Genomic DNA, 14,218 nt, shown 5'->3' on the forward strand with positions numbered 1-14,218 from the left:
TCCTTTGACGGAGGATCAGCCCGTCGCATGGCCGCTACCTACACACACAGAATAAACGCACACAGACATCCAGTCTCGAGTGGGATTCGAACCGCCGATCCCAGTGTTCGAGCGAGCGAAGACGGTTCATGCCTTAGACCGCGTGGCCACCGTGATCGGCACAGAATGTAATTATGGGTTTCCTATGATTCTCAGGAGAAACAGATATTATTTTACCGTACAACAGGGGTGTTCAAACTTCATGACACAACGACTGTCCTAAAATAATACTCGGCCGGTCAGAGAAAATTGCAGTTTCCCTATTGGTAGGTCAGAATCAGGCTATACAATGACAGCAGGGACCTACATAGCGTTACAGCCTCTCTACACCTACCGTAAACTATAAATTGTGCCTGCACAGTCACGAGAGGAACTGCGAAATGTTCCCCCGTCTGCAGTTGCGATTTCCGGGAACACCTGTGTTAAGTCTTACTCACTTGCCGAAACTAGGGCTGGATACAGCTATGTTCTTTTAGAGTAAAAGGCGACCCACAGTTTGAGAAACATTGCTATACAGCACTAACCAGTTGGACCTCGTAACGGAGACGCGCTGTATTTTCTGTGAGAAAACAATTCAATTTTTAAATAGTATTTAGATAAATTTCACGCTTCAAAATATAGAATACTGAAAACCAACAATCACCGACAACTTTTCTACTATGCATAAACTCTCATAATTAAACGCAATTATAAAATACAGCGAACATAACGGATATACGTCACAGGAAACACTGCCGGAAGTACTGAATCCTATCAACTGAAGCTCTGCATAAATTCAGGAAATTATTAAATTTACGAGAATCAGCGGACTTGCACAAAGCAACAAGTATATGTGAAATAGCATATTATTCAGGTTATCTACCAGACTATACGGTGTTATAACCCAGAAACCCACAATATCTTCTCTTGGTTCGTAATGGCGCTGCCTCCATATTTTTTTAATGGAGGAACTAAGAATGCATTACTTGAATACAAAAGATAGAAGACAAGGGAAATATTCTTTGAATTGTGTTACAGTTTTACTCAGTTTAAAGATGGATATAGAACCGTTATGTCATAAGGAACTGAAGGCATTTATAACCTGAAAAATAATTAAAATGAGGGATAAAATTACGAAGAACAAAAGCGAAAATATGAACAACATGGGTTACAGAATAAGTGGACATATGCTGAGAAATACATACACTTCTACAGACCCAAAACCTTGCAGTTTAGTAGCCTAAATATTACATGGCATAGAGCAAGACTATTCGGGGTCCGTGGAGTGGACTCGAGAACCCAATAGTCACTCAGCTTGTCGAAACATTTCCAACTCTCTATGAAATCCAAAATTTATTACCGTGTTCACAAGAGTTCGATAATAGACCCTATTTTACGTCAGATAAGTCCTGTTCCTTGGATATATTTTAACTGATCGTGTAACTGATGTGAAGGTCTCCAAGTGCCTTCTTATTTTCAGATTTCCCAGCTAAAATTTTTAAAGCGCAGTAAATATGCGCGCTAGACGTACCGCCCTTCAAAGTCTCCTGGATTTCATCACTGAAATGATAATTATAAGTTCAAAAGATAAACCTATTCTTGTAACAGGCCGTGGAGGCCCGTAGGTTTGTGAGACGTCGAGGCTCCCACATTTTCTCTAGACAATCGGCTCATAGATGGCAGTAAGACTGTCAGCCTTATGCGTCGGTCGCCCTTTACCGAAGGGATATCCCTGGTACTCTTTTATGTTAGAGGCTGAGTCGACCCCAGGGACATAACACGACTGGAAGGATTAGGTCAATTAAAAAAAACAATTCAATCTCATGGGGAATCGAATCCGCGACCTTCCAGCTTGTAGCATAGTGCCTCAACCAACTACGGTAGCGCCATAGCTCAAGCGGTTAGTCGCTGGCTTCCCACCGTGGCGTCCCGGGTTCGATCCCGGGTCTGGTCAAGTGGGATTCGTGGTGGACAAAGTGGCGCTGGGGCAGGCTTTCTCCGAGTACTTCGGTTTCCCCTGCCAATCTTCATTCCATCAATTGCTCCACAATCACCCTCACCTATCATCTGGGGCTGGCACAATAGGCCAGAAGTGGCCGCAGTACAAGGGACTTAGTCCCACCCCACTAGCAATAAAAAAAAACTACGGTACCGCGTGCCCCATAATAATTGTAATTCCACTAATTTTCCTACTTGTTATTTTTAGACAATGGACAAATTCTAAATTATAATAACTCTAACAAATTTGTTCATGCAATTTGTTTCAAATAAGTCTATTTTGTATTTCGTGTATACCTTTTCCTATTTCTGAAAATCTCTCTTCATTTCACATCTTGTATTGTTCATACGATATTGTCTCCATTTATTTTATTTCGATTATGCAGTCGTTGAAATTTAGCTTGCTTACTTCGGTTTAACTCGTGCACGTACTTTCTTAGCTGCTTTAACTCGTAATTATATATTATGTATTTTTCTCCAAGCTTCTGTTCATTCCTCTCCTGGGCGCAAATATTATCTTCAGCGTCCTCTTAATAATTTATTTTCTAATAATTATCCTATACAAGTTATTACACTTCATGTTACATTTCGGAAACTAACTTTTTTTTAGAATGCTAGTGGGGTGGGACTAAGTCCCTTGTACTGCGGCCACTTCTGGCCTACTGTACCAGCCCCAGATGATAGGTGAGGGTGATTGTGGAACAATTGGTGGAATGAAGATTGGCAGGGGAAACCGAAGTACTCGGAGAAAACCTGCCCCAGAGACACTTTGTCCACCATAAATCCCGCTTGAGCTATGGCGCAGCCAAACTAACATTTATTTAGCGTCGATGTAATCCAAACCAATCACAAACTGACTTGGAGGTGACGATCATTCCTTACGAAAATGTAGGCTATAACTGCAGAATCATGTAAGAATGCAAAATTGTTGTGTTGGTTAGCATGACTGGGTCTAGCTTGTGTCAACATTTGATGGGCCACGCATCAAAACAGCTGCGGAAATATTCTGGTTTAACGTCGCATTTTTATATTTGTTAGAAGCATGGTTTCTGTTTCACTCGTGAGAGCCAAAATTCAATTAAATTTAACTTCGAATTTGTTTTCAAGACAAAAGTTGCTACTTATCTACAGTACAAAAAAAAAACTCCGTGGCCTATAGTCTGCAAGCGAACTACACCGACCAAGCGNGTTGGTTAGCATGACTGGGTCTAGCTTGTGTCAACATTTGATGGGCCACGCATCAAAACAGCTGCGGAAATATTCTGGTTTAACGTCGCATTTTTATATTTGTTAGAAGCATGGTTTCTGTTTCACTCGTGAGAGCCAAAATTCAATTAAATTTAACTTCGAATTTGTTTTCAAGACAAAAGTTGCTACTTATCTACAGTACATAAAAGAAACTCCGTGGCCTATAGTCTGCAAGCGAACTACACCGACCAAGCGATCACCGCTTGTCGGCGAAGTTAGTGCCAACTTCAGCGGATAGAGGGTGTCGCGTGGTCAGCGCAACGAATCCCCACGGCCTTTAATTTCGGTTTTCTAGACCGGAGCCGCTACTTTTCCATTCAAGTAGCTCCTCAATTATCCTCACGAAACTGAGTGGATCCCGTTCCAGACCCACAACTTCTCAGAAAATCTGGTAGCCCCGGGAATCGAACCCGGCACTTTTGGATCTGTAGCCAGGAACTCTGACCACTAGACCATAGAGGCGGTATATCTAGAGTACATAACCGTGTCTAATTTAATGTTTGAATGTCCCGCGCACAAACAAAAATGATTATGGGCCTACATTAATTTCAGTTTATTTTCACATAGTCTTGAAAGCTAAACAGCGTCAGTAGCTTTGTGATTCGAGGTTTTCACGAACGTGAAAATGCAACATTGCTCTCTTTCGGGATATGACGCCGTCTAGTTTTGTAGGTGTTTGTCAACATTTCGACGAAACAATCCGGTAATAGAACCTAAGTTTTGACACCGTCCTTATCAAAGCCGGCCGCTGGACATGATCTTAAGCCAGTGCATTCCACCTAACTTCTTCACTATACATTTCCGTAACATCTGTCCCAGTATTATGAGTATATTCCCATTGTCTTTGTAGTTTTTCAAGCGATCACGTTACAAGATGGCATGCGATGCCATACAGTCTGGTAAAATTTCATCGACGTTTCGGAGGAACGTACTGCCCACATGTTCAGAGAAAATAATAAACCAAGCAAGCAACTATCAAGTAGAATGATCTCTGGTTGCTTCTTTCTCGGCTTATTCTTCAACCCTGAAGATGGAAACAATACGGTCTTCCGAAATGTTGGTGAAATTCTACCGAACTCTGCAGCTCCACATCCTCAGAGATAGTCACTATCATAAGAACCTCATATCCAACATACTTCAGTACAAAACTTTGTGTTTGTAGATTTGTATCTTCTGGGTTGCAACGCAATGTAGTCCGTTGAAAATCAACCGATGTTTCGGAGGAATATGTCGTCTTCATCTTCAGGGTAGACTAAGAAGCCAAGCAAGAAACCAGCATGAAGCAGGTATCAAATTCTTCTTGTTTCCTGCTTGGCTTATTAGTCTAACCTGAAGATGAAGACGACATATTCCTCCGAAACATCGGTTGATTTTCAGAAGGTTACAAGGCGTTATATCCCAGAATATACAACTTCTAACCACTTCTTTGAGAAGTTTAAATCCTATATTTTCCATTTTCTTTATGTGCCACTAGGTAAAACCCCATTTGCAGTTAATAGTAATGATAATAATATAAAGAAATCGCTATAAAATGCAGGTATGATGCATTACGCTACCTGGTCTAACGTCCAGGCGTGATCATGGTATTTCTTCTCTTGTACCACAGTCGCCTTCGCTCCCATTGTATCGACTGGTCGCACTCACTCGCATGCAACAGTCAACTGACTGTAAATCATCAACCTAGCGGCAGAGCGCGCAGACGTTGTTTCGCGGTCGCGACGCTAGATTTCAACACTGGTTCTACAGGAAGACGAGATCCATTGTTTAAATTCTCACCAAATCGGGCAAATTCTCAAAAGCACACATTTTACAGGTGTATTAACCATTCCAACAGCATATTCCTGTCTTCGTAAACTCGTCAAAACAGAAGATACCTGTCCGAATGCATAGAAACCTCTAGAATTTGTTCCAAGAATGCATTAAGACACATTTAAACCCTTTAAGAATATTTTTACACATACGCCTAGGAATTATAGGTCTGTGCACTGAAACACAGATAGTGAACAATTTAAGTTTAAGATAATATCTGATACATTATTTTCTTTGAATTCTATTTTTTTTTTCCCACAAAAATCCATGGGAACAGATTCATGGTTCCCTCTGCTAGTGCACATGACTCCAAATCCATCACGAATGACGAGTTTGGCCCCTGTATATTATTATTTTATCGAAATATTGACATATGACATTCAAGATTATTGCTTTATAACTCATCTTCTTATCATTGCTGGTGCCTTAGATTATTTTGTCGAATATATGTCCCTATTCTCATCTTTAGTTCCTGCTAAGTTAAAAATATTTGGTAGCATTTTTAGGCCAGTATCTGATAAAAGAATACTAATTCAAACAAACGTAAGATTTCCTTTACTCGGAAACGCGATTTTATCTAAAAAAAGTTCTTCTTAGCCCAGAACGTACATAGTACAACAATTTAAATTATACTCTACAAATTTATTTAGAAAGAAGTAGACTCCCCGCTCAAAAATACAGATCACATGGATCAAGAATCTCAGTAACACCTTTGAACTGGCATGTAATTTGTGTAATTTATGTAATTTGTGATACCGATACCCCCAAGGGTACCAAAGTAACCAGCTGCGGGTACCATTAAGTTCCATTAAGTACAAACTATTGTTCTCGGGTACTATTTTATTTTTAATTGGCTCAGAACAAAGTTGTGAATATGGTAGATGTATAGGTCGCTACTCGTAATTTATATGAACATTGTACATCTTGCTGTGCTTTTTTTTTTCGTGGGTCCAGACATTCGGTTGTTTCAGAAGGTATCAAGCACAAAATGTTTCAGGATCGTTGGATGTGTCAGGCGTCTCCAAAACGTTCGCAACTAACTACTAAACTACACGACGTCATATTCCCAAATACCACGGCCACAATATTCACTGCACTGAAAACTGAATATCTGATATCCATGTTCATTTATAACGAACAAAATCTAAGATACAAATCCGCTCCAGTAAAGCTTACCGCATTGTCGCGCTGCCTAATTAACGGGGCTCTTTTCGTACATTATTTATTTAACAAATCCCTTTATGATATAAAGAATTTGAAGCTATTCCTGTAATAGTCTGTGGAGGCCCACAGAGTTGTGAGACGTCGAGACTGCCACGTTTTTTAGACGATCAGTTCACAGATGGCGGTGAGGTTGTCAGCCTTACCCGCTGGCCACCCTTTACCCCCAGAAAGATTCCTGGTACTCATTTCTGTTAGAGGCTGAGTCGACCCCAGGGCCATAGTGCAGCTGGAAGGATTAGATTTTGTAATCACTGCACAGGAAAATTCTGTTGCTTACTGAATGTGTGGAGAAGCTGTAAAGTTACGTACATGCATGTTCCTAATACACTGTACAAACTGAGAGGGCACTTTGCCCTGACCGTCAGAGCTGGGTGGGAGGGCTCGAATTTATGTATTATTTTAGGGGGTCGCAGTATCGCAAAATTTGAAACCCCCTTACGTAAGGTACAGCTCATTAAATCTGTAGGACTGTAAGAATATAATGAAGTACTTAAAATGAGATAATAGGAGGGGCATCGTTTGCTTTAAACTATTGACAGTAGTGCAAGTACACAGAGATTTTCTTTTGTGTGTTTTAAGTTTTAAAATCTTCATTTTTACCTGATATTTCAATCCAATCTAGAGAGTTTCTTCACGTCTGGCGACATCTTGCCGACATTTCACGTTCATGTGAACACAATCTGCGTCTTGATACTGCCTCTGCGTCAATTTCCCGGTTATTTCTGAAAAAAAAATGGTAATAAGACTTCTGTAAGGCAATAAATTCTGAATGGTGGTAAATAATGAATATGCCCATTAATTCTGCACGTATTACTGTTTACAATTAAACAATTAACAGATATGCCAATGGTATGGAACTTCGATGTCCGAGAGGTTTAATGTTGACGAAATGTATGCTTAATCAATTAGAGATTTTGGTCTTCTAAGATGTGTGGTAGATGGGTACCAATGTTTCGGAAGATCTTGCCATTTCTATCTTCAGAGTACGAGTAATTATTTCCGAAAGTGCAATGCTTCTATTGCTGCTGGTACTCCAGCATTTTCTTGCTGGATTGTGCAGTTGCTTAGATATGCATTATCGACACTGACTTATAGAAGCGGAATTCTACGCAGAAGGAAAATTTGTTCTTACGAACTTGACTGGGTACTCCCTGTAGTGCTGTGTGTGGAGGCAGTGACTTCCCCAATCCTTGAAAACAAATTTCTAGCGATTGCTGCTAGTAATTAGCATGAGAAGACATTAAGTACCAATTTCCAACACACCACCACTTTCCTGTTAGTTGGCATGAAATATGTGCCCAGTTTCTTTCGTTTCGATAAGCAAGATTTACTGCCGTATTATCTGAAAGTGGGGGGCACGCGGTAACATAGAAAGTTTGAGGCACAATGAGACAAGACGGAAGGTTGTGGGCTCGATTACCGATGTCGTTCTTCAATTGGCCTAATCCTTACTGCCGCATTATGCCCCTGGGTTCGGCTCAGCCTCTAACAGAAATGAGTACCAGGAATCTTCCTCTGGGTAAAGGACGGCCCGCGCTTAAGGTTGACAACCTCACCGCCGTCTGTGTGCCGATTGTCTAGAAAATGTACTTGGTAACTTTAACAGAAAATTCTACGTTTTGCTCCTAAATTATATTTATGTGTTGTGTATGATTCTCAGAACAAGAAGCGAATATTTATCTAAACAATATTAAGCTGTTGGTCTTTGTAATGGAGAATCATCCTGCAGTAGAAATAGTCCTGCAGCAGGCCGCGGAGGCCTATAGGGCTGTGAGACATCGAGGCTCCCACATTTTTCTAGATAATCGGTTCGTAGATGGCTGTGAGATTATCAGCCGGCCAACCTGTAACCCCAGAAAATATCCTGGTAATCATTTCTGTTAGAGGCTGTGTAGACCCCAGGGCTATGGTGCAGCTGGATGTGTTGAATCATTTGAAAATTCCAGTAACATCGGGAATCGAACCCGAGACCTTCTTGCTTGTAGCATAATGCCTCAATTAACTAAGCTACCGCGTGCCCCACCATCGTATAGTACTAGATGAAGCAGTTAAGAGAAATCCTGCATTATTGCCTTCTGGATTATAATTCAGATGACTTTTAAATAAAGAACTGAAATTGTGAAACTTCCCTGTTATGAAATTGAAGATCTGTAATGGCAAAGGTCAAGTAAAAACAACTGGAGTAACTGAGTAATACTATAACTTAGTAGAAAGCACATATGCGGTATCTTCAAATTATTTTGCAGGGGTGTGGCGAGTTCTTGACACCTGCCGCTCCACAGCGCTGGTATCGTTGTTACCTGTGACACTCAACGCTTCCCAGATACAAACAAACAAACCGGGGGGGTTTCAGATTTGTGTAGTGGTTGCAAAGTATTAACGTACATGTGCCACACGGTGCAGATTTCCATGCGTTACTTACCTTTAGGCCACGTCTGTGGTGGGAATATTCCAGGACAATATCCCTGTCACAGTATGTACATGTTGAGCTTCGTTGTAGCACTGTACGAGTGACAGTTTTTCGCAACCTAACTTCTTTGTTATGTAAAGTATAAAACGTGATATAACAATTTTTTAAATAATTTCTACATAGAAAACCGCTTGATTTATATCAGTTATGTAAATATATATCTAGAAACAGTCTCTCACAAGCCGCAAAAAAAGAAAACTCTCTCTAAAACCAATGATCCTGTACACTCTACAACAACCCGCACACACGAGGCCGCTTCTGCAGGTGATCCTCACTTCGACAGCTTCCCATATTCGCTACTGTTGTATTACTCGGCGATGCAAGCAAAATGGAGTACGACGTCTGCCGAGTTTTGCGACGCAGGCGGGTGGACGACCGGGCCGTGGCGTTGCTATGCTGCCAGGATCGTCGTCATGGCAACCTGAGGGAGCTGCTCAGCTCAGCCTCTAGATTTTGTTACTAACAGATCAACAACTTAGAAACAGAACACCCTGCTTGCCATCATGCCGGAGTCCATATCCCAGATCCATGGACACTGAGTTTAATTTTTGTTTATAGCATTGTCGTTGTATGGGCCACAAATTTGTTCTTTCTGTAAACACAGGCTGTTGTTACGGTGCATAGGTTGTACACAAATAGTTCACATAAGTCTTGTTAACGCGCTGGTTACGCAACAATTAACACTACAGACAAAGCGTCCACAATATAGTGTCTGGCACTGACGGAGCAGTAGATTGGCTATGTGGAGTATCTGGCACTAACAGTATACAAGAAACATCCGCAATATAGCGTCTGGCACTAACAGAGCAGTAGATTGACTATGTGGAGTATCTGGCACTAACAGTATACAAGAAACATCCGCAATATAGCGTCTGGCACTAACAGAGCAGTAGATTGACTATGTGGAGTATCTGGCACTAACAGTATACAAGAAACATCCGCAATATAGCGTCTGGCACTAACAGAGCAGTAGATTGACTATGTGGAGTATCTGGCACTAACAGTATACAAGAAACATCCGCAATATAGCGTCTGGCACTAACAGAGCAGTAGATTGACTATGTGGAGTATCTGGCACTAACAGTATACAAGAAACATCCGCAATATAGCGTCTGGCACTAACAGAGCAGTAGATTGACTATGTGGAGTATCTGGCACTAACAGTATACAAGAAACATCCGCAATATAGCGTCTGGCACTAACAGAGCAGTAGATTGACTATGTGGAGTATCTGGCACTAACAGTATACAAGAAACATCCGCAATATAGCGTCTGGCACTAACAGAGCAGTAGATTGACTATGTGGAGTATCTGGCACTAACAGTATACAAGAAACATCCGCAATATAGCGTCTGGCACTAACAGAGCAGTAGATTGACTATGTGGAGTATCTGGCACTAACAGTATACAAGAAACATCCGCAATATAGCGTCTGGCACTAACAGAGCAGTAGATTGACTATGTGGAGTATCTGGCACTAACAGTATACAAGAAACATCCGCAATATAGCGTCTGGCACTAACAGAGCAGTAGATTGACTATGTGGAGTATCTGGCACTAACAGTATACAAGAAACATCCGCAATATAGCGTCTGGCACTAACAGAGCAGTAGATTGACTATGTGGAGTATCTGGCACTAACAGTATACAAGAAACATCCGCAATATAGCGTCTGGCACTAACAGAGCAGTAGATTGACTATGTGGAGTATCTGGCACTAACAGTATACAAGAAACATCCGCAATATAGCGTCTGGCACTAACAGAGCAGTAGATTGACTATGTGGAGTATCTGGCACTAACAGTATACAAGAAACATCCGCAATATAGCGTCTGGCACTAACAGAGCAGTAGATTGACTATGTGGAGTATCTGGCACTAACAGTATACAAGAAACATCCGCAATATAGCGTCTGGCACTAACAGAGCAGTAGATTGACTATGTGGAGTATCTGGCACTAACAGTATACAAGAAACATCCGCAATATAGCGTCTGGCACTAACAGAGCAGTAGATTGACTATGTGGAGTATCTGGCACTAACAGTATACAAGAAACATCCGCAATATAGCGTCTGGCACTAACAGAGCAGTAGATTGACTATGTGGAGTATCTGGCACTAACAGTATACAAGAAACATCCGCAATATAGCGTCTGGCACTAACAGAGCAGTAGATTGACTATGTGGAGTATCTGGCACTAGGATTGTTCTTGCAGTGAGGTTATATATATATATTTCTGACAATATAAAACCTCGGCAGCAAAACTGCCGCAACAGGGACACGTGTAACCAAAATTTGTTTATTGGGAAAGCGACGTAACCCGCTACCTGAACTTGGGTACGCTCTCATGCAAAGCTTAAGAGTCAGCTGGATATGTTTATGATCGTGCTCCGAAAATGGGGAGATTATATGAATATTATAGTGCGCCTGTTAGGTCGTTAAAGCTGTGTCGTCGGCACACAGTGACGTAGATCGCTACGTCATTGTTAGGAAGTCACTAGATCCCATTTCGAACCAGGCGATGGGGACCAAAATGGCAATGGCGGAGAGCTCTCTGAAGGCAAAGGAATTTTAGTTCGTAATGTTGCCTATCAACGTAGGAGGACCCATCAAAGACGTTCCAGACGAAGTAATTTGTGTCATTTGTGATATTGCGGAACTGAAGTGGATGCAGGACTTCCCTAAAAATCGTTTTCAAACGTATCTCTTTAGTTAAACATTCCTTGCAAATTTAAATTTGTCCATATAGGTAATTCCGTACGATACCGTAAAAATATATGGACAGCGGAGGTACGAGTATATGTCACGCATTCTTAACATTGTCACTAGACGTAGGGGAGTGGTCAGCTTCACACTCCGGCCGCTTTAACCCCAGGAGAAGCGACATCTCTGTACACCTTGAATAGCAGACTGGGTGGACCTCAAAGTCGGTCTGCACGCCTTGGCGACGATGAAGTCTCTGTTCCTGCTGAGAATCGAACCCCGATTTATCGTCCTGAGCCTATTCACTATGCTGACTGAGCTACCCTTTTAAGTGTATTATTATCCGGAACTTTATAGGATTATATGACATTTGAGGTTTTCACGGCGGTTTCGATGAAGAATACGATATTTTGAGATTTGACGCCGTGTAGCCTAATAGAAGTTAGAACCTGAAGATAGAGGCACTATGTTCCTTCGAAACGTCATTAAACATATACGAGACTGCACGGCATCATATCTAAGGAGATAATACCGACTGTAGGATTAGATCTTTAGTGTGGTGTGATAGTTGATTACCGACGGAAGTATATAATGCCTTTTTATCTTCGTCTACACTGAAGATGGGGACAGTATATTCGTCCGAAATATTTTTGTTCACCTACAAAACCACTCGAATTGTAACTCAGATGACCATAATATGTAATTATTATTACAACTATTTTTTTAATTTCGTTATTATTATTATTATTACTGTTACGATTTTGCTTTAGAACAAGTGAAATTGCACACCTTGCAAAAGAGATGATGTCACCTTGATTCACTCTTCCTTTTTCAAGTTTATCGTGGTTCTGTACTTTGCCCTTCTGCTTTGGAGACTGTTGGCCTTCGGGTCCCTGTTCGATATATCGAGACTTTCCTGTGTTCAATGTCTGTTCTGTTAGTAAAAATTGCCCCTCTGTTAGATGCGCTTCTGCTGCTAATGTTGTCTGTAGGGACGTGACGTCTTCGGACCAAGAACTCTGTTGATGAAACATATCTTATACTGAACTAATTAAACTATTATTATTATTATTTTTTTTATTAATTTCGTTATTGTATTATTATTATTATTATTATTATTATTATTATTATTATTATTATTATTATTATTATTGTATGCTGCTCTATTTGAAACTCAGATTCTCACATTGTGGCTTTGTCTGTGTATGTTTCCTTCTGTATCTTTATTCATGCTAACTGTGTAATTAATATAGGCTATCATTTTTGTATTTTGTTTTTTAATTGTTTTTGTGTATTTCTCTATTCGTGCTAGATTTGTAATTGGCTTCTGTGCTGTTAAGTTTGCAAGTAAGTAAACACGAATTGAATTGAATAATTATTATCATACTTTAAAAAGGGACAGCGGACAATTTCTCTGAGACCTGGTTGTAAATTGTACAGATATTTCTTGCAAAATTTAGTCTCAACTGGCCAAGGTGGCTCGAACGGTAATGCTTCTGACTTCTATTCATGAAGTTATAGGTTCAAATTTCGGCCTGTATATCGATTACCATGACGGAGTGTTTTCGTGCGTTTCCTCAGTCCCCTCCAGTCAAACGTCACGATGGTATCTTAAATGAAGCCACTAGCACCTCCTTTAGTATCCATTCCAATTCATTAGTCACCAATCAATCATTATAAAGTTCGAAGCTGTATAGTCTTGTTTACTGGCAGCGTCGTTAAACAAACACTGAATCGATGTAAATAAAGTAAGGGCTCTGCCCTCGACGCGCGACGCGTTGCTGAAGCCAGTCGCTAACGAGGGGTGGCGGACAGGTGACGAACTCCTGGAATGCTACTGTCTTTTTATTACTTGGTTTTCCTTGATCCCGGGCCTCGTGGCGAGGCTGACGGGGCGCAGGGCCCCTGGTACAGCCGGTCGATGGAGGCAGGATACAGGCCCGCAACTCAGACGGCAGCACTGCACACACCTGTGCGCATCCCGCACTGCACACTGGCCTGGAACAAAGGAGTGCGCTGCTCGGCCTTGTTTTCCATATGTGGGGCCGGGACTAGCTCACTGGCTGGACGACCGGAGGATCCAGGTTCGATCCCCGGCAAAGTCAACAGATTTCTGTCTTCACGGCTGTTCTTAAGTATACGTTGTGAGCGCTACAGCTCAAGCGGTTAGTCGCTGGCTTTCCACCGCGGCGGCCCGGGTTCGATCCCGGGTCTGGTGGAGAAGTGGCGCTAGGGCAAGTTTTCTCCGAGTGCTTCGGTTTCCTATGCCAATCTTCATTCCACCAATTGCTCCACAATCACCCTCACCTATTATCTGGAGCTGGTACAATAGGCCAGAAGTGGCCGCACTACAAGGAACTTAGTCCCACCCCACTAGCAATAAAAAAAGTGTACGTTGTTCTTTAAAACTGAATGATAATAATGACGATAGTTATAATAATATTTTATTTATTTATTTCATGCTTACTCAGAAGTCCATAGGTCAGTTATAAAGCATGAGCGGAGAGAGAGAGAGCACGAACACACACAAAGCAAAACAAGGATAATAATAATAATAATAATAATTATTATTACCAATTGTCAATAGATTTTCCGTCAAGTGCAACAATATATACTTTGGTCACTTATTTATCTCGTCTGCCTTACATGTTTCGGTTCCAAGGAACCATCTTCAGAGGCACTTATAACAAATTATGAAAACACTGGCACAGCTCAACATCCACAGTATGTAGTTATTTGTGGAAAATA

At 41.2% G+C, this 14,218-nt stretch overlaps 1 protein-coding gene across 2 annotated transcripts in view; it reads right to left on the bottom strand.

Moving 5' to 3' along the window:
* LOC111863021 overlaps positions 1–9,076 on the bottom strand; it is a 112,927-nt gene extending 103,851 nt beyond the window's left edge. The window contains exons 1-2 of one of the 2 annotated variants that reach the window (XM_033750895.1): positions 8,720–9,076; positions 6,898–7,019 (exon numbers count right to left, since the gene is read on the bottom strand). The gene's annotated coding sequence lies outside the window, so the exon portion shown is untranslated. Of the gene's footprint in view, positions 1–4,820; positions 4,897–6,897; positions 7,020–8,719 lie in introns of those variants that run through there. The other variant, XM_033750896.1, reaches the window with a different exon arrangement.
* Positions 9,077–14,218: the final 5,142 nt, after the last annotated feature.

This window comes from Cryptotermes secundus, unplaced genomic scaffold (genome assembly GCF_002891405.2).
Source record: "Cryptotermes secundus unplaced genomic scaffold, Csec_1.0 scaffold1016, whole genome shotgun sequence".
NCBI lineage: Eukaryota > Metazoa > Arthropoda > Insecta > Blattodea > Kalotermitidae > Cryptotermes > Cryptotermes secundus.